General features: G+C 40.8%; 1 protein-coding gene across 1 annotated transcript in view; it reads right to left on the reverse strand.

The window, feature by feature from the left end:
- MAML3 (mastermind like transcriptional coactivator 3) overlaps positions 1-19,200 on the reverse strand; it is a 530,175-nt gene that overhangs the window by 111,458 nt on the left and 399,517 nt on the right. The window lies entirely within an intron of this gene.

Genomic DNA, 19,200 nt, shown 5'->3' on the forward strand with positions numbered 1-19,200 from the left:
ACACAAAGATAGATAGTCTGGCACACACACACACACACACACACACACACACACACACACACACTCAGACTATTGTTTACTGCATTAAGAGGTTACATTATTTGCCCAGAGTCAGAAAGCAGTAAATGTTAAATCAGTACTCCCCACTATAATTCCCTGCTGCCTCTCTATGGGAAGTGAGAGGGCAAATTTCTCAGCCCACTCATTTTACAGATGAGGAAACTGAGGTCCCAAGAGGGGAAGTATCTTCTACTCTAATAATCTAGCTGATTATAATATTGCCAAGGACTCACTGAAGAAGAGGATGAGAAATACGAGAGCATGAAAGAGTAAGAAGCAGGTCCCATAGGCGGTACTGGCAAAGCTAGGGTTAAAACTTAGCTCTCCCCAAATCTCACGTAGGAGTGTTTGTGGATCTGGGGTCATGCCCAGTTGTTCCAACCAACACATCAGGGGCCAAGGCCAGTCACGACTGGCATCCTGTTGCTTCTGAATCCCGTTATTTGATTAGCACCATCTTTATTGGCCACCAAGGGAAGGAATTTTGCAGTTTACAGCTTCGGTGAACCCCGGTTCTTAGGCTGCAGCAAAAGTACGGCAGGGGCTCCCAGACCACAGTGTGGGGGATTTTTAGGCAGACGTCTCAATCCATAGTAGAAACTCAAGGAGAAGATGCAGGAAGATGTAAACATCTGCTTATACATTACCTAATCAAAGCCACCTCTATTTTTTCTGTCTCTTCTTCCCCTCCTTTTCTTTTCTCCTTCCTAATATCCCTTCCCAAAATGTACTCCACAAGAATTAAAATTGGCTCAGCCACAAAGAGAGGGAAACATAAAACTCCCTATTTATTGCATCCTATGCCATGCTCTTTTATATGGCTCACTGAGCCCACCCCTATGTAAGTAACTCCCAATACAGGCCCAAGGGAGATGCTGGGGTTGGGGGGAGCTCTGGGGGAGGGAGAGCGATCAGACTCCATTGCCTGAGCTACCTGGGCATACAGACAGAAGAGGAGAGTGTTGGGATGTGAGTATATGTGTGTGTTTTCCCCTTCGTCTCTGGAGCCTGAGAGGCACTCTTCGCTCTCAGAGCAATTACTGCGAATGATTTATGTGGCCAGTCAAGAGGGCCTGCCACGGTTCTTATTTCATCTCCAGAAAAAGGAACTCTGCTGGAATTTTATCAGGGAGCTTGGGATTCAACGGACAGCTGCCTTTTGTTTTCTCCACGAAAGACCTTCTCCTCTGGGCTGTGGCACTCGCCATCTACATGGACAGCCCAAACTAAAAACGGGCAATGATGGGCTAGAAAAGACACATAAGAGGAGGGAAAAAATATTAAAATGGAAAAGAGAGCTTTCTTCCTTTCCTTTCTGGATGTGTTTTTAGCAGCTGATAGAAGGGAAGACTGGATTAAAATGCCGCTTTATTCTACTTCAGAGAATCAGCTACAACAGCAAACCTTTAGCTGCTAACGTCCATTTAGGGGAAGGGGGGAAGAAGGAGAAAAGGGATGGAAAAAGAGGAGTGAAATTAAAGAGAGAATAAAAATTAAAGAGAAGGGGAGGGGAAGAGAGAAGGAAAAGGAGGCAAAGAGAAAGAGAGGGAGAGAGGGAAAGAGGGAGGAGAGGGAAGGGGATAAAGAGGGAAAGAGGCAAAGAAAGTAAGTGAGAGAAAGAGGGAAAGAATTGGAGAGGAAGAGAGAAAATATGGAAGGAGAGAAGGTAGAGGAAGAGAGGGAAAGTGGGAGGAGAGGAAAAGGAATGGAGAGAGAAAGGGATGAAAGAGAGAGACAGACAGACAAAGACAGAGAGGAGACAGAAAGACAGAGCAAGCCAGAGAGAGAAAAACCTGAGAGAAAGAGACACACACACACACACAGAGAAGGAAATGGAGAGGGAGACCAGGAGGGAGACAGAGAGTTGAAGTAGAAAATTGAAGCAAGGGAGGAAGAGATTTTGAGACAGGGAAACAGAAGCAAAGACTATTCTGAGTCAGACTAGACTGAGGCATAATACTACACATAATAACCATCATTGGTGTATGATACATGCACAAATCCATACTAAGTCACATATACAGTAATACAGGTAAACAGCTGAACAGTAAACCCAGAAAAAGTCTTTTGAAATTCAGGCACACATGTGCATTCACATTCTCGGTGTCACACACACATACACACACACACACACACACACACACACACACACACAGCAGATGCAGGTTCCATAAAGCTTCAGCTGTTTCCTTTCTGTTTGCTGAGTGGAGTCATATGTCTTCAAATAGGTCTGTATGGGGTGCAGAGATCCAGTTAACATGGCTGCACTAAACAGCACATTAGGCAGCCCGATGATTTTTTTTAAAGGCACTTCCATACCAGGAGATGCTAACAATAGCTTGAAAGCTTCACTAGAAAAATCTTACAAGATAGCAAAGGGGTGGGAAGAGGTGGTTGGCTGAGACTGGTAAAGAGAGGGCAAGAATCATGTAGAGGAGGAAAAGGACCATAACAAAATGCATCCACTCCACCATATATGAGCTTCAGTATTCAGCCTTCTGTAGCTATGTTTTCCCATTATTCCACACTGATAATATCACCATGAACAAATGACGGTATATGGATTCAATACATGAACTACAAGAAATGATGGAACAACGGTCCCAGAGAAACCTGGGAAGATTTGTATGAAGTGATACAGAGGAAAGCGCGAAAACCCAGAAGAATAATTTATACAGCAACAAAAATAAGGCCAAGAAAACAATAAAGAACTCTCATTCTTATAATAACAAACCATGGCTTGAAGGCAGATCATGATATATATCCACACATACATAAAGATCATGATACATCCCATCTCCTGCAGAAGCAGAATGAGACATATGTTTGGACATAACTAATGTGGGAATTTGTTTTGCTTTGTTCTGCATATTTATTATAAGAGTGTTGAATTTGTTCATTTTTTCCCCAGTTTGTTCATTTTTTTTCCAATGGAAGAGAAATAGAAAAAAATTAAATGTTTGTTAATTGAAAAAAAATACTCAATATTCTGGCATGTTATGCCAAATATTGTCAATAGTCCATCAGGGGGTAAAAAAAACCTTACAACTTTAGGCGAAACATTATTACAAGGGGGCACTTAGTAAGTACCATAGAAACAGTGTTATAGATGGGAAATGAGATGGCTGCCAGGTGCCTGGTTAAAGTAGATGGCATGGGCTTATGGTGAAGGTTGGTGGAAGGATGAAGGGTTCTGTGCAAAGAAGTTAAGGAGAGCTCACTATTCTGAGGTCCAATGTAGGGCTGAGCTGAGAAGAAGGGCGACACAAGGCAAAGAACAGCCCTGAAGGAGGGTGTGTGGCAGGAATGTCAAGAGCCAAGCAGGGCTGGGAACGAAGCTGTGGAAAAAGACCAGGAAATCCCAGGCTGTATGCCTACAGGAGGGAGCAGCTGGAGCAGTTCTAGGGATAAGGACAAAGGGGAGGACCAGGGAAGAGCATAAAGAGTGATAGCTGAGCAAAGCAGAACAGGGAATAATAGGGAGTTCAGGTTGGACTCACTGTGAGATTTAAAAACCTTAAGGCTCTATTTATTCAATTGTCATGAATTAAAGATATTTTTGTTTAATACAATTAGTGAGTTTGTCAGGACTTTTCTGTGGGCTACAACTCTGCTTTTTTGTTAGATGGTATGATGTGAAAGCTGTCAATCTGATGATGCTGAAAATCTGGGGAAAAAACCCAAATAAACCAGAGATACTAGGAGATAATCTCAGGATCTTCTTATCTTTGGAAAACTTTTCGATCATAATCAGGTTGAGTTCAGAGCTTTTCTGGCCTGGAGTCTGAGTCTAGAGCTGGAGCCACCTTGGCTGACTGGTTCTGCTTTTTGGATTTCACTGGTTGGCTACAAGACACTCTGAAGGCATTTGAAAAGTAAGAGGAACAGGGCACCACATAGTGCAGAAGTGGGAGAGAATACATAGTAAGACTTAAACCAGACACAAGAGATTCCCCTGAGGGAAACAGAGGAACTGAATGGCAACTTCCACAGAGGGAATTGGCTAACAGAAAGGGGGTAGGTCTTTCTTAATTCCACTGTTTGTCAAGGATTTCCTTTCCCTAAGAACAATTTTGTATGTACTTTGTGTCTAGCTTGTGTTGTTTTACCAGTGCACCTGCTATATCTCCTCAGTAGAATGGAAGCTCCTTGAGGCCAGGGCTTCTTCATTTTTTTTGTCTTTTTATCTCCAGTACCTAGTAAATACTAGAAGTTAATAACTCCTCATTAATTAAATGAATAGATGGATGGATGGATAAATAGATGATCAGATGGATAGATATTGACATATTTGGTGATGGGAAAGGATTTTGTGAGAAGTATAAATGGAGAGAGAGAGGGAGAAGTCATTGAGACAGAAGAGAGGGATTTCCGACAGAAGAGAGGGATTTCCTCTCCCTCTTTCATCACTACTGAAGGTGTTCATTCATGGGTATCTGCATATTTCCATTTTGATAGTTATTGAAATTGAGAAGTTTTGTGTCTTGGAATTGAACAAGTGGAGCACTGTGGGTTGGTTGCTTTTGGAAAATTGCTCAATTCTTTATAATGACCCCCTCTCCAATCCTCCCCATAACAAATAGCATTTTTTTGAATATCCAATATTCTTTCAGGATTGTCGCATGGCTATATGGGATAGAGTTGGACAAGCTCTGTGAAATGGAGGCTGTGAATCATCCATCAAGTAAATGTCTTATACAAGGTACAAATAGAGTGTGATATATGATGAAAATATAGAATAAAGGATGCTATGAAAGAAATGAATGACTAGAAAAAATAGTAGCCAAGGGTAAAAGAGAGAAAGAAAACCAGTGGATGACTCAATGAATAACAGTCCTTGAGTAGGACTTGAGTCCTTTAAATATGGAGGGAGTATGAGGAAGGTTCCAGCATGCCGAATGAAGCCATTTGTTAATTTATGTTAAAGACATAGACTAGAGTCACACAGAAGGGGAAGACATGGTTAGGTTGCAATTTATATTGTCGAGAGGAATATCCACATGGATGAAATTACAACTCTACTAGACTGAACTGCTATAGTAAAAAAAAAAAAAAAAAAAACTAGAATGTACAATAGCTAACATTTATATGGCAGCCAGGTGGTAGAGTGGATAGAGGACACAGCCTGGACTATTCACCTAATTATCTCAAATATGTTCATAAATATTCTTGCTGAGGAGGCGGTATCTTGATTGCTTTTAACTGTGGAAGGAGTAGAGATGCTAACTTTAGATTGTTTAATCTTTTTAAATCCCAGTGCTCTGGGACTTTGCCCTCTGTTACAATTCTGGGGAAGAGATCCCACAGAGTCTTTGTGGCTAGCTTAGGTACTCTGAGGAAAAAATAGAGGCCTTTCTTTGGTTCTAGGTGCCTTACTATGGGGTTTTCCAGCGAGCCAGGGAGGCACCAGGATCACAGCCCTGCCTTCTATCCGTTGCTGATGCAAAACCCTTAAGTCCCACTTTGCTGTGACGGTTCCACAGGGACCCAGCCTGCGATGGATTTGGTCTCAGCTAATTTTAGGCCTAGCTCTGAAAAACAGCTGAGAGGTGACAGCACAAACTTCTCAGATTTGGCAGAAAACATGATGATAATTTAGTTTCCAGAGTCTAAGAGTGATTATAGGTTTTTTCTATGGACCCCACAGGATCACACTCACACTCAGTGCTAAGACATTCCTACGGCTCTGGAGGTTATTGCCAAAAGAGGCGGGGCTGTGTGTGTATGTGTGTGTGTGTGTGTGTGTGTGTGTGTGTGTGTGTGTGTGTGAAGAAGCAGTTGCCAGTGGAGTAGAAAGGGGGAGTAGGAAATCTGTAGGCAGTGAGTCTATTTTGGGCTGGGTAAGTAAGCTATGAGATGTTCCTTCTATGACTATACTATATAAATGAAAAGTATGAATAAAGTTAACTTCCACTACTGTTGGCCAATGAGGAAGATGTAAATAAAACTCACTTAAAACTAAAGTATCACTTACCCACCCATCCCCCAGTGAAATTCCGTTAAATCTGCGACAGAATGGAAAGCTGGAAAGCTTTCATATATTAACTGAAGGGAAAGGGTAAGAAGAAAAGCTTACTATAAAATAAAAACTTATTTTCCCAAACTATAAAATGGACCCTTAAATATAATAACTATATTATATGTTATATACTATATATAATAGCCATATTATATATGATAAATATATGCCTTTTATGGAGTCCTTTAAGGCTTGCAAAGTGTTTTACGTATGTGATCTCATTCAGTCTCCATAACTCTATGAATAATAGCTACCCATTATTAATCACATTCTGTAGATGAGGAATCTGGACCTGAGAAAAGTTATGTTGATTTGCTCAGAGTAATAAGGCTAATAAGGATCTGAGAAAAGTAAGGAACTCAACTCTTAAGTCCTTGTTTGGCACCAGTCCACCTAGATTCCTGAAAATGGCAGGAGATGATTTAGTGTTGTGCGTTCTTTGAAAAGGAGTTATTGTCTTTCTCTTCTCACCTATTCTTGAGAAAATATGAGGTTTCAGATCACTTAGGCCTCCGATAAGCTTCCTGAGCCAAGCTTCGTGTTGAGCCCCCCACCTGCCAGCGCCTTTATTGAAACAAAACTATCTTCCGTTGACCACCCAATGCTACGAGCACATAGAGAACAAAGGAAACTCTCAACAGGCCATCACTTTCTTAAGGCCATGAACAAGTTAACCCAGTCTTAAGCAGAACAGAGGACAGGAGATTCACAGAGAGGGAATGAAGAGACGGGTCACTCATAACCATAGGAGCCGTTCTTTAGATCTTGAGAACAATCCAGACATACCGGTACACAAGATAAACTCTGCCAGCTGAAGTGGTCAGATCTTAAGAGATGCTTGTTAGAAACAAAAAGGGCCTGTCTTGTGGTTCTTGGGAAGTCAGCTCTTTATGGAATGGGTAGGGCTGTCTGACTCCTGGTTTCAAAGTTTTTAGTTAAGAAAGCTATGGCCATGGAGGTGGTACCCAGGTACCGGGAGAGCCATAAGACAAAAGGAGATGTCATTCCACCCAGCTAAGAAAGCATCTAATAGATGATGCCTCAGTAGCAACTGGATTGCCTAAGGCTTCTTTTTGTTATTGAGTCATTTCAATCTTGTCCCACTCTCTGTGACCTCACTGGGGGTTTTTTGGGCAAGGATACTGAATTGGTTTGCCACTTCCTTCTCTAGCTCATTTTCGGATGAAGAAACTGGGGCAAATAGAGTAAAGTGACCTACCCTGGGTCACACAGTGAGTAAGTGTCTGAGGTCATGTGTGAATTCAGGAAGATGGATGTTCCTGATTCCCAGTCCAGTGTTCTATCCACTCTCCACTAACTGCCTTGCCTGAGACACTGAGGGCTATCCTAAGACTTTAGGAAATATTTCTACAACAGTAACAGTAACACATTTTCCTGTAACATTTTAAAGTTTACAAAGTTTTTAGTCACAAGACTGTGAAGTCTTTTCCTTTTGGCAATGCCTTTGGTTTCCTTTGCATGGGGAGCTCCTGGGAGTTCCCCATACTTACTTCTTATAGTAAAACTTATAATAAAAATATAATACTTCAACTTTGCAAAGCACTGCACAAATCTTAGTTCATTTGATTTTCAAAACAACCTGAGAGGTAGGTGCTATTATTACTCTGATTTTACAGATAAGGAAATAAAGGCAGACAGAAGTTATTGGTCCAGGCTCAGTCAGTAAGAATCTGCATGCATTGAATTCAGATCTTCTGACTTCAATGGTTGATTTAGAGTCAAGTTAGAGATAGAGTCAAGTTAGTGTGTCCGACTGTGGCTGATCGGACCAATAAGAGCTCTGGATGCTCTGCCACAGGTCGAACACAAATAGTCCCCATGAACAGTTGGAGTGGATTATCTAACTTTGTGTATCTTGTGTTTCTTCTGAGCTAATTCAATTCTTCTTTGCTCATACAGCACAGCTTCTTCTCTGATGAGGGCACACCATGCTGGGTGGTCCTATGCCAGTGCCTCATTTGATGCTTTTGGTTATTAATTTGCTTGCTGGACTGAGAGATTAAGTATTTTATATTTATTCACACTGCTAGTATATGTCAAGAGCTAAGTCAGGTCTTTGTGAAAGCTAATCCTATAAGAAAAAATCAGCACTCAAGAGAGACTTGCCCAGGAGTTATAAGAAGCTAGATTTGAACTCAGATCTTTTTGCTTTTAAATTTGTCATTCTTTCCATTATAATGTATCTGTAGTCAATATTCTAAAGACAACTAAGCAACCAATTGACCTGTAAGCAGAGTTTTAAGATTTGGCAAAGATTTTGCATAATCTCATTGAATTCTCAGACTACAAGCCTCTGAGGAGAGGGTATGCTACAAGTATAATTGGCCCCATTTTTACAGACCAAGTAACAGACTAGGTGAGTCTAGGCTTGGTACCACTGCCTTCCTCAACAGAAAGGAATGGGTTGACCTGTATTTTTGTGTTTTTAACGAGCAGCTATTCTCTGTTTGGAGAGCTAGTGGGACATTGAGGGGAGAGAGCTGCTTAGGTTACCTATGTTTAAATCCTGACATATATGAACATATCATTTAACTGCTCAATGTTACCGATCAACTCTCTAGACTAGAAGTTAGGAGTTACTGATCTGTGTTCATAAGAGGGAGTTTTTACTTCCTGTTGTCTCTAAGCACAAATACAAAATGGTCCGTTGGGCATTCAAAGCCCTTCATAACCTGGCTACCTCCTACCTTCCCAGTCTTCTTATATCTTATTCCCCCAACATGCACTCTTCATTCCAGTGACACCTACCCCCCAGACTGTTCCATAAATCAGACCCTCCATCTCTCCCCTGGGCATTTTCTCTCTCTCCTCTATTCCTATTGTTGACCTTCCTGACTTCCTTTAAATCCCAACTAAAATACCTCCTCCTACAGGAAGCCTTACTGAACCTTTCCTAATTCTGTCTTCCCTCTGCTAATTTCCTATTTAACCAGTATAATAATCTGTATTATATAGATTGCTTTGTATATATTTTATCTCCTCCATAAACCATAAACTCATTGAGAGCAGGAACTTTCTATTGCCTTATTTTTTATATCCTTAGCATACGAGTATGCTCACAGAGTGGGTGCTTAATAAATGCTGATGGAATCAATGAATGAATGAATGTGTTCTCCATACAAATACAAGTGCAAGGGCACAGGGTAAATAAAACTCTCTGTTCTGTGTTGTGCAAAGCCTGTAAAGTGTTGGAATAAATAAATACATGGTAGACCTTCAGGTAGGCCTGAAAGGTTCTCAAAGGCCTTCCAGTTCAAGCCCCTCCTTTTAGAACTGAGGATATGGAGATTGTGGGATGTGCTCAGGATTATCACACAAGAAGCAAGTGTAAGAGGTGAGCTCTGAAGCTGAACCCTCAGGGGAGGGTCAGGCTTTTTCCGTGAGTCCGTTGTCTTTCCACCGAGCTTTTGGCCTTCCACTAGCTGGCCTGAATTGGAATGTTTCTTTTGGGTAATGAAGTTTTCTCCCTCGATGTAGTTCAGAAACTAGATCGGTGCTTCCCGGCTTGCCCACAATTCATCTCAGACCTTGGGAGACAAACAGCAGCGGGAGTAGCAACAGCACAACTATAAGGATGACGATGATCGTCATAAATAATATTTTCCGAAGCTTGAACCCTAGCGCCACCAGAAGAAAAATAAAACATTCTCCCTGAATGGCTGAAGCATTGCATCTGTGCTTCTGTCTCCCCGCCCCCCATGATCTCCTTCATGGATAAGTCTCATAAAGCTGCCAAGCTCAGGGGCCTCAAAATGGTGAGTCAGGCAGGAGCGGGAAGGAGGAGGAGGAGGAGGAGGAGAGGTACCAAAGATAAAAATAAAGAGGCACAGTGATTGCCTTGTTACTCCTTCAATTAAGCCCAAACAGCCCCAGCCTGATGAGTCAACAGCAGTGACATGAAGCAAGAGAGGCTGAGTTCACAACAAGCTGAGTGCTTTTCCAACAGAGGGGCCAGCCAGCTCCTTTGTTGTCGTTTTAACCCCCAAACAAGCCCAGTGGCATTGTACCTAGTGCACGATTTCAAAAACAAACAAGCGCAAAGGTCCCCCTGATAATTTGGGATGGGATCAAGAGAGGCAGTGCTTCTGTGACCGGCCTGGATAAAGAGCTGCCTCGGCAAAGAAAGCCCTGATGAGGGGGGATGGGGCCTGCAGACGTTGGGGGGAAGAGGCCAAGTTACACAGTTCAAATAAAACTATTGTTTCCTCCGGGGGATAAAGCCCGCCGCAATTCCACACATGTCACCATGGCAGCAGAAGGGGAGGGCCCGGCCCGAGGAACAGATGGGGAGCACCAATGAGGCCCCAATTCACATTCAAGGGACCCAATCTCCTTTTCCCTTTACATCTTGTTTCTTTCCCTCCTCCATATTGACGAATCGATGAGCTCCCTATCGCCTAATATTCACGAACACCCATCCCGTACCCGTCCTGGGCTCGGCACTAAGTTTGCGATCCAGAAACAGTTTCACCACCACCACGATTAGGCGGCACTTCCCAAACATCTATGAATATTCTCAATCACATTATGTTAGCCGATGCGATTCTGCAGGCAAGCCGTCGTGACACCCTGCTGCGAGGCTCTCCGGCCAACTGCCCGAGATACAGATCGCATGTTCAGCTTGAGCCCGGCTATCCCCCGAACACCGGGGACATTAACTCCCCAAAGTGGAGCTCTATTTGTCACTGTCATGTTGTTCCAAGCAACGTCATTCCTCTGGAACTAACTGTACCCTGTGATGCTGTTTCACTCGGTGCCCTGGCTTCATAGGGCCAATTAATGACATTAATGGGGCTTCCTGTCCAGACCTGTGATTTCATCAACATAAGTAACTGCCACGGAGGAAACTCCTTTTTTGGATGAAGACTGGCAACTTGTTTAGTAATTGATAATCTTAGGATACTCACCGACAGAGATTTGGAGATGTTAAGTGATTTCCCCATGGTCATAAACCTTTGTATCTATCATGGGCGGGACCAAAACATATATGTATGAGTATGTGTATATACATACATACATATGTTGCATAATAGGTTAGATGGATGGATAGGTAGAGAAGTATGGAGGGTGGGTGATAGGTAAGTGGATAGATAAGAAGAGAGGAAGGGATAGAGAGATGGATAGATGGATGGATTGATGGATGGATAGGTAAATAGATGGAGAGATAAAGAAGGAGGGAGGAAGGACAATGGTTAGTGAGATGCTTAGCTAGAGGAGGAAGGGATGGATAGAAGACAGGCAAACAGAGAGACAAATAGATAGGAAGGAAGGGAGGGAGGGAGGGAGGGAGGAAAACAGACAGAAAAAAAGAAAGGAAGGAAATAAGAAAGAAAGAAAGAAAGAAAAAAAGAAAGAAAGAAGGAAATAAGGAAGAAACTAAGAAAGGAAGGAAGAAGGAAGAAAGAAAGGAAATAAGGAAGAGAGAAAGGAAGGAAGAAAGAAAGGAAATAAAGAAGATAATGAGAAAGAAAGGAAGAAGGAAGAAAGAAAGGAAATAAGGAAGGAAGAAGGAAGAAAGAAAGGAAATAAGGAAGAAAGAGAGAAAGGAAGGAAGAAGGAAGAAAGAAAGAAAGGAAGGAAGGAAATAAGGAAGAAAGAGAAAGAAAGGAAGAAAGAAAGGAAGAAAGAAAGAAAGAAGAAAAAAGAAGGAAAAAAGAAATAAAGTAAGGAAAGAAGAAAAAGAAAAAGAAAAAGAAAGAAAGAAAGAAAGAAAGAAAGAAAGAAAGAAAGAAAAATGTATCCAGACAAGATTTCATTGGTATAGGGAATTCCCCATAAGGAAATTCACTTTGTCAATGTAGACTGACATCTGTGCCAAGATATTAGAGTGTTGCCTGGGTCAATGAGACATTAAATGATATGTTAAATGACCTGTGCAGGGTCACACTTCCAGTATGTGTCAGAGACAAAACCTGAACTAAGACCTCCCTGTCTCTGAGACCACTATATCATGCTTTCTCTCTATACATCAATCAACAAACATTTATTAAGTGTTTACTATATGCCAGTCATTGTTCTAAGCACTAGAGATGCAAAGAAAAAAAAACCCCAGAAATTACCATTAATGAGATTACAGTCAAAAATACATATAAATATAACTATAATGTTTCAGTTTTTCAAATGCTAACTTCAGACTGTTATTGTGGACACCGAGATCCTCCTGGGAGCATAACCAAGTAGAACTGTTGCTAGGTATTACGTGAATTTAATTCTCTCTCCTCCCACCCATCTTTCATCCCTTCTTCCTCAAATCTCAAATTGTCCTGTACTGCTGCAGAGTAAAACATCCTAAAATGTGGTATTATAGGATTATAGATGTAAAGCTTCAATTTCTTAGAAATTAGTCCAATTCCCTCATTTTCCAGATGAGGAAACTGAGGCTCAGAGAAGTTAATTGACTTCACCATGATCATGCTGCTAATAAGCGTCAGAGGCAGGCTTAAATCCAGGATCTCTCTGATTCTAAGGCTGGCTGTCTCTATCCACTATGTCATGATTCATGTGTTCTCTCCCCTATTAGCCTTTAAGCTCTTTGAAGTCAGGAACCAGATTTTTTTTTTATCCATTGAATCTCCAACATTCAGTGCATAGTAGACAATTAATATTGATTGGATTGGATTGGATCTTACCTTCCAAGGCTGGAATTACCTTTCAAAGCCTGGCTCAAAGCCATTCACCTACCTGGTATCTAACCCCAATCAATCTAAGCTACATTGGTGTCTCCTCTCTAGATCCTTATGGCCAATCTAAGTTACATTGATCTCTCTCATCTTCAGATCCTTATGGCCAATCTAAGCTATGTTGTTCTCTCTCTTCTCCAGATCCTTATGGCTAATGTAAGCTACGTTGATATCGTTCCTCTCCAGATCCTTATGGCCAATCTAAGCTACATTGATATCTCTCCTCTTAGATTCTTATGGAATTTACAGAAAACCTTCCTATTTGTAGGGAGTTATGTTCCAGAGCAAAACTTCTAAAGCTCACCCCATGTCACATAACTGAATGTGGGGGTTAGGAAAAATTTGGCAATAGTAAAAGGTTTCTGAACACAATAACCAAAAATTAATTAAAAATCAAACATGTAATGAATCCAAGATGTTTCTGGCAGTGCTTGCCCATGTTGCATCATGCAACTTCACTGCAACCTTGGTTCTGAACACACAACATATTCACTTTGTATTGTTTATGCATGAATACTGGTAAAAGGGGCTCACGAGCAGAAAAAGTTTAAGAAGCCATGTTCTAGAGAATATTATCTAGGGTAGCTAAGTATACAGTGGACAGAGTGCCAGATCTAGAGTCAGGAAGACTCAACTCGCCACAGACGCTTACTAGCTGTGTGAGTCACTTCACTCTGTTTGCCTCAGTTTCCTCATCTGTCAAATGAGCTGAAGAAGGAAATGGCAAACCCCTCCAGTATCTTTGCCAAGAAGATCCCAAATGGGGTCATAGATACAACTGAACCTTGACCAAACATTCTAGAGTCTTTTCAAAGAAGAGTTTCTCTGATCATTCCATATCTGGAGTAAAGTATCCCCATCTGGAATGCTGTGTTCAGTTAGGGGAGCTACAGAAAGAACTTTGACAATCTGGAGAACATTCAGAGAAAGACAATCAGGATGACATAGGGCCTGGAACCCATGGCATATAAGGAAAAATAGAATTAAGGAACTTGGGTTAATTTGCTTGAATGACTCAGGGGAACGTGACAGATATGTTCAAGTTCTTGAAGGATTAGACTTGTATTGTTTGGCACCAGAGGGCAGATCCTGAAGCAATGGGAAGAAGTTGTAAAAAGGCAAATTTTGGGAGAAAAAACCTACCCTAACAATCAGAGCTGTCTCAAAGCAGAAGGGGCCGTTGCAGGAGGATGTGAGCTCTCCTGCATTGGAGGTCTTTGAGCAGAAACTGGATGACTCCCTGGAGGCAATGCATAACTGTTGTTTTTTTCTGGTCCAAAGGCTGGATTCAATAGTCATCGAGGTCACTTCCAACTCTACAATTCTGTGGTTCTGGGGTATTACATAGTATTTGGGGCATGAGGACAAAAGCTTTCAATTATAGTTCAAACACCAAGTTATTGAAGAGAAAGATTAGAGTCGGTAAGTATCTACTTTTCAGTGTAATCATGAGAATTGAAAGGGTATTGAAAAAGGAGATACCAAATATGTCTGCTTTGACTTCTGTGTACCTAAAATATTTGAAACTTTCCAAGGTGAAATAGATACTTAGGGGTTCCTGTATTGTCTGTACCAAACACCTTAGTGCTTACTCACATAGTACCTTGTGCTGTTGGTTAATTGTTTTCTCAGTGTATCTTGTCTGATGGATGAAATAGTAAGCTCCTACTCCTTTATATCTTAGCCTCGTTCAGCAAGAATAGATATTTAGCCAATATCAGAGAATCAAAAAATCTCTTTCAGAATTTTCTTTTCTTATTATGACCTTAATTATTTTCAACAAATGTGAATATTTCTATATAAAAAGAAAAGGAACTAGATTGTAGATGAAACCATGAATTTCTGTTACATATGGTTTTTTTAAAGTGTATATTAAATTTAACTCAGTAGTAACATTTCCCTTGTTTGTGACCCCCTTCTGAATTCCATTTTTTGGAATCAAAAAAATCAAAAGATCTTTAGCATCATAAAAGTTCATTCATTTGGAATTGAATGAAACTCTGAGTTCATCTAACCCAACCAATGATCTCCCAATGTGATTTTTTTTTCTTTTTTGCTGGGGCAATTAGGGTAAAGTGACTTGTCCAGAGTCATACAACTAAGAAGTATTAAGTGTCTGAGGCCAAATTTGAATTCAGGTCTTCTGACTTCAGGGCCGGTGCTCTATCCACTGTACCATTTAGCTGCCTTCCAATGTGAATTTTTAAAGCAACATTTAACAAAATATAAATAATAACGTATAATTAGGTACCCTTATCACTAAACGTCAACTAATATCAAACACTGCTTAATTCAACCCTGGTTGAATAGGCTAGATTAGGGCATTTTATTCAATTTACTACCAATTTTTATATTTCCAGTCAAAATCTTCCTGGATAGATACAGATTTGGACTTTCAGTTACATCACTAGGTCTCACAACTTTGCAAACCTTTGAACTCATAATTATTTTCCTTCCGTTAGAGCTATAGTCTTTAACTTCATCAGATGGACACCCTAAGCTCTTGATTGTTGTAACTTTGTGAAAATCACAAATCCTCTGTGGCCTCAGTTTCCCTTTCTATACAAATGATTATATTAATTGATTTCAATGATTCTTTAAGCTCTAAACTCCCATTATCTCCTTTCTTAACACAAGTGCAAAAATTGCTTTTTTCATATCTAGACAGCTGTCCCCTTCCCCAAGGGAACACAGAACTAAAATCATAGACTTTTTAAAGCAGGAAGGGACCTTATGCTTCTTCACATTAGCAGTGCGAACCTATGGGACTGTCTTTTCCCCAATCAGATCAAGGTTCCTCAGCCATTTGATTAACCCAATCCAAAATCCAACTTGAGTTCTCCGAGTAAACGGTCCCTTAGCAACCATCACACAAATAGGCTCGAGTATCTCTGCTTTTGCATCTAGACGGCCTTCTGAAAGAGCTCAGTCGCACGTGTTTTATGTTCTATTTTTTTTTATTCTTTCTACTTTTATTTTTATATTCTTTTCCTACAACTCTTTTTTTTTTGAAGTTTAAATTATACATAAAACCACAGTAGTATCAAAGCCTGATTAGGATAGAAATAATAAAGCATCATAGAAAAGAGAGGCTTGTATCTCAGGATTTACTGTGTATTAATTTTGTTCATGAATTAGTATTCTGAAACTATTACATAGCCAGATAGGAAGACGCCAGTGAGAGCTGTAATCTAGACTCCAGGATTTGTTCTTTACCTTTCAAATTTGGGGTGGAAAATGTAACTCATACTACCTTCAATGCAATCTCAATTTGACTCCATTCTCTTTTGTGTGAAACATCTGGTGACAGTCCTTGAAGGACCCATAGAAAAATGCGCTGTCATCTTGACTGGAAGTGCCACCTTCTGTCTCTGTCATTTTAGCAACAGGCTCATTTATCTGGTCGAAGGGAGCTGTTTTAATCAGCCTTACCAGAAGTGATTCCAACGGACTGATGGAATCCCTTGATACAAATTTCAGGGAACCGTGCAAAGTAAGGTAGGTGCATTGAGCACCTACTCACTTGGATAAAAGACAATCTCTGCATCTATCCCTTCCTTTCTGTTCTACTGTTACCTAGAGGCTGTGGATGGGGCTGGAGGCAGGAGGCAGAAGCCTGTAGAGGTTTTCTGACATTCACTATTGCCAACAGAACTGTATGCTGGTGAGCCTCGGGGATGTAAGGGGGAGTAAAGGGTAGACATCACCCTTGGAGTCCTTGGATCTTTGCTCTGGAATTAGAAGATAGACTAGAAACCATTAAACTCAATCCCTATATTCTATAGAGGAGGACACTGAGACCCAGGGAATCGGGTGGTCTGTCCAAAGCTCTGTGTGCAGTAAGGTTTTGAGATGAGCAACTTTCGTGGCTCAAAAGCTAATGCTCTTCCTACTGTACTATGCTGCTTCAGTGGACCAGGAAGAACGGGTTCAAATGTTTCAGGTTCTGTCTTCTTATAGGGTGTCTGTCTCTGACACCTTATGTGCCAAGGCCACTTTCACCTTTTAATACCTTATGTATTCCAGTTCTGATATCCTGGGTTCTAAGTTCTAATGTCCTTTCTTATTTTGACATCCTAAGTTTTAAGATCTATCTCTAACATTGTATATTCCGTGTCCTAGGTTCCCTTCCAGTTTTGTTGTGTGTTTTAAGATTTCTTCTGGCTATAATCACTTTCCTCTATGCTGTAAAGCCATTTCCAACTCAGTCTTCTCATGTCCTTTCTTATTCTGACATCCTAAATTCTAAGATCACTTATACCTCCAGCACTGTATATTCCGTGTTAGGTTCCCTTCCAGTTTTGTTGTATGTTTTAAGATTTCTTCTGGCCATAACATACTTTCTTTTATGTTGTAAAGTCATTTCCAGCTTAATCTTCTAAAGTCCCTCTGACACTTGTCTGCCTTCTAGTTGTAATGCTCTGAAAGGTCTGGACTCTGTAGGATTATTGTTTCTCTGTAACCAGGCTAAGTCACTTCACTTTTGAACCTCAGTTTCCTCATTTGTAAGTGGGGATACAATGCCTTATAAGGAGCTACCTTACAAGATTGTTTTCTTGCCAGGCTTCACTGTGAAAATATTCATAAAGCACTTAGTCAATATTCTAACTTTTTTAGGCTGGGGAAGTCTTTATTATGGATAGAGCACTAGGCCTGCAATCAGGAAGACTCATATTTCTTCACATGTAGTCTCAATCACTTACCAGCTGTGTGATAACTAGGGTTGCCTCAGTTTCCTCATCTGTCAGATGAGCTGAAGAAGGAAATGACAAACCACTTTAGCTCATTTGACAGATGAAGAAACTGAGGCAAGCAAAGTCGTACATGACTGAAATGAGTGGACGCTGACAACAACAACAACTAAGGAAGATGAAGTGCTCCTCCCCCTGCTTCTAAGTTTGGATTACAGTTTTGGTTACAGAAGTTCCTGTTTTCCCCAGGATTACCATCTCCCATCAGAAGCACAGAATGTCAGCTCCCAGAGAGACTTGAGGACACAGAATTGCTACTAGATCCTTAAGCCCAGAACATTCAGAATGTTAGAACTGGAAGGCAGAGAGGGTCAGAGAGACTTCAGAAAATTGATCTGGGAAGGGCCTTGGAACTGAAGAAAGTGTATTACAGTCAGAAGAAATCTTAAAACAGAGAATAAAACCGGAAGGAAACCTGGTACATGGATATACAATGTAGAACTTAGGATATCAGAACAAGAAATGCTAGAACATAGAACACAGGATATTAGAACTGGAATACATAGATTATAGACTTTCAATAGGCAAAAATGGCTTTGGCACACAAGGTGTCAGAAAAACAGCCTATGAGAAGACAGAACCGGTAACGTTAGCCCTGGAAGGGGCTTCAGCACAGCACAGAGGCTGTCAGGGTAAGGAGTCTAGACCATATAACACATTGTAACATAGAACATAGACATAGATTGTTAGTCAGAAGGGACCATCATCTCCTAGTCTCACTTGCTCATTTTTTATGAACAGAAATAGGAGGTCCCTTGTGGGTTAGTGCCTTGCCTTGCCAGTGGCCGATGCCATGGTGCAGACACCAGGTCACCATGCAGTTCCTGGACCTCATTAACCCTGATCGTGCAAAATGAGTGGCTGACGGCCAACCTGAAACATCGGGGAGTTCAGAGAACAGGCCACGAAGACTGTGTTGGCAAAAGGCTCATTTTCTTGGTATTTTTGGTTATGTAAGACCTTACAACCATGGAGTGCTCACTTTCCCTAAGCTTCAGAAATGAACAATTAATTACATGCTCATGACACGAGGGGATACTTTCTAAATTGTCTAGATTATAAACATAGATTTGGAGTTGGAAAGATCACCTGGTCCCACCTACTTATTTTATAGATGAGGAAATTGAGTCCTAGAGAGGTAAGATACCAGATATTATATATTCAGCTTACTTTCTGCTGTCCTATACTGTTCCTAGGGAAGTTGGGTGACTCAGTGGATAGAGACCTGGAGTCAGGAAGACCTGAGTTCAAATGCAACTTCAAATGTTTATTAACTGTATTTCCCTTAAACAACCTTGTTGGTCTCAGTTTCCTCATCTGTAAAATGAGCTGGAGAAAGAAATGGTAAACTACTCCAGTATATTTGCCAAAAAAATCCCAAAAAAACAAAAACAAAAAAAACCCCAAATGGGTCACGACTAAACACAGCAGCACATCTTGTTTCTAGTTGTAAATTTTTTGAGGGCTGGGACTGAGGCTTTTCCTTACTCAGCAGCTAAGAATTCCTTACACATAATAGGTACTCATGAAGAAATATACCAGCATAATGATAACAGCAATTCACATTCACCTCCTACTTTTTAGAGCTTTATAAACAGAAACAAAAACATTAATAAAATGTAGGAGGCTGCCACTTCTAATTTCTGAGGGGTACAATTAGCTTGTGATT

Source organism: Antechinus flavipes, chromosome 6 (genome assembly GCF_016432865.1).
Source record: "Antechinus flavipes isolate AdamAnt ecotype Samford, QLD, Australia chromosome 6, AdamAnt_v2, whole genome shotgun sequence".
In the NCBI taxonomy this organism is placed as follows: domain Eukaryota; kingdom Metazoa; phylum Chordata; class Mammalia; order Dasyuromorphia; family Dasyuridae; genus Antechinus; species Antechinus flavipes.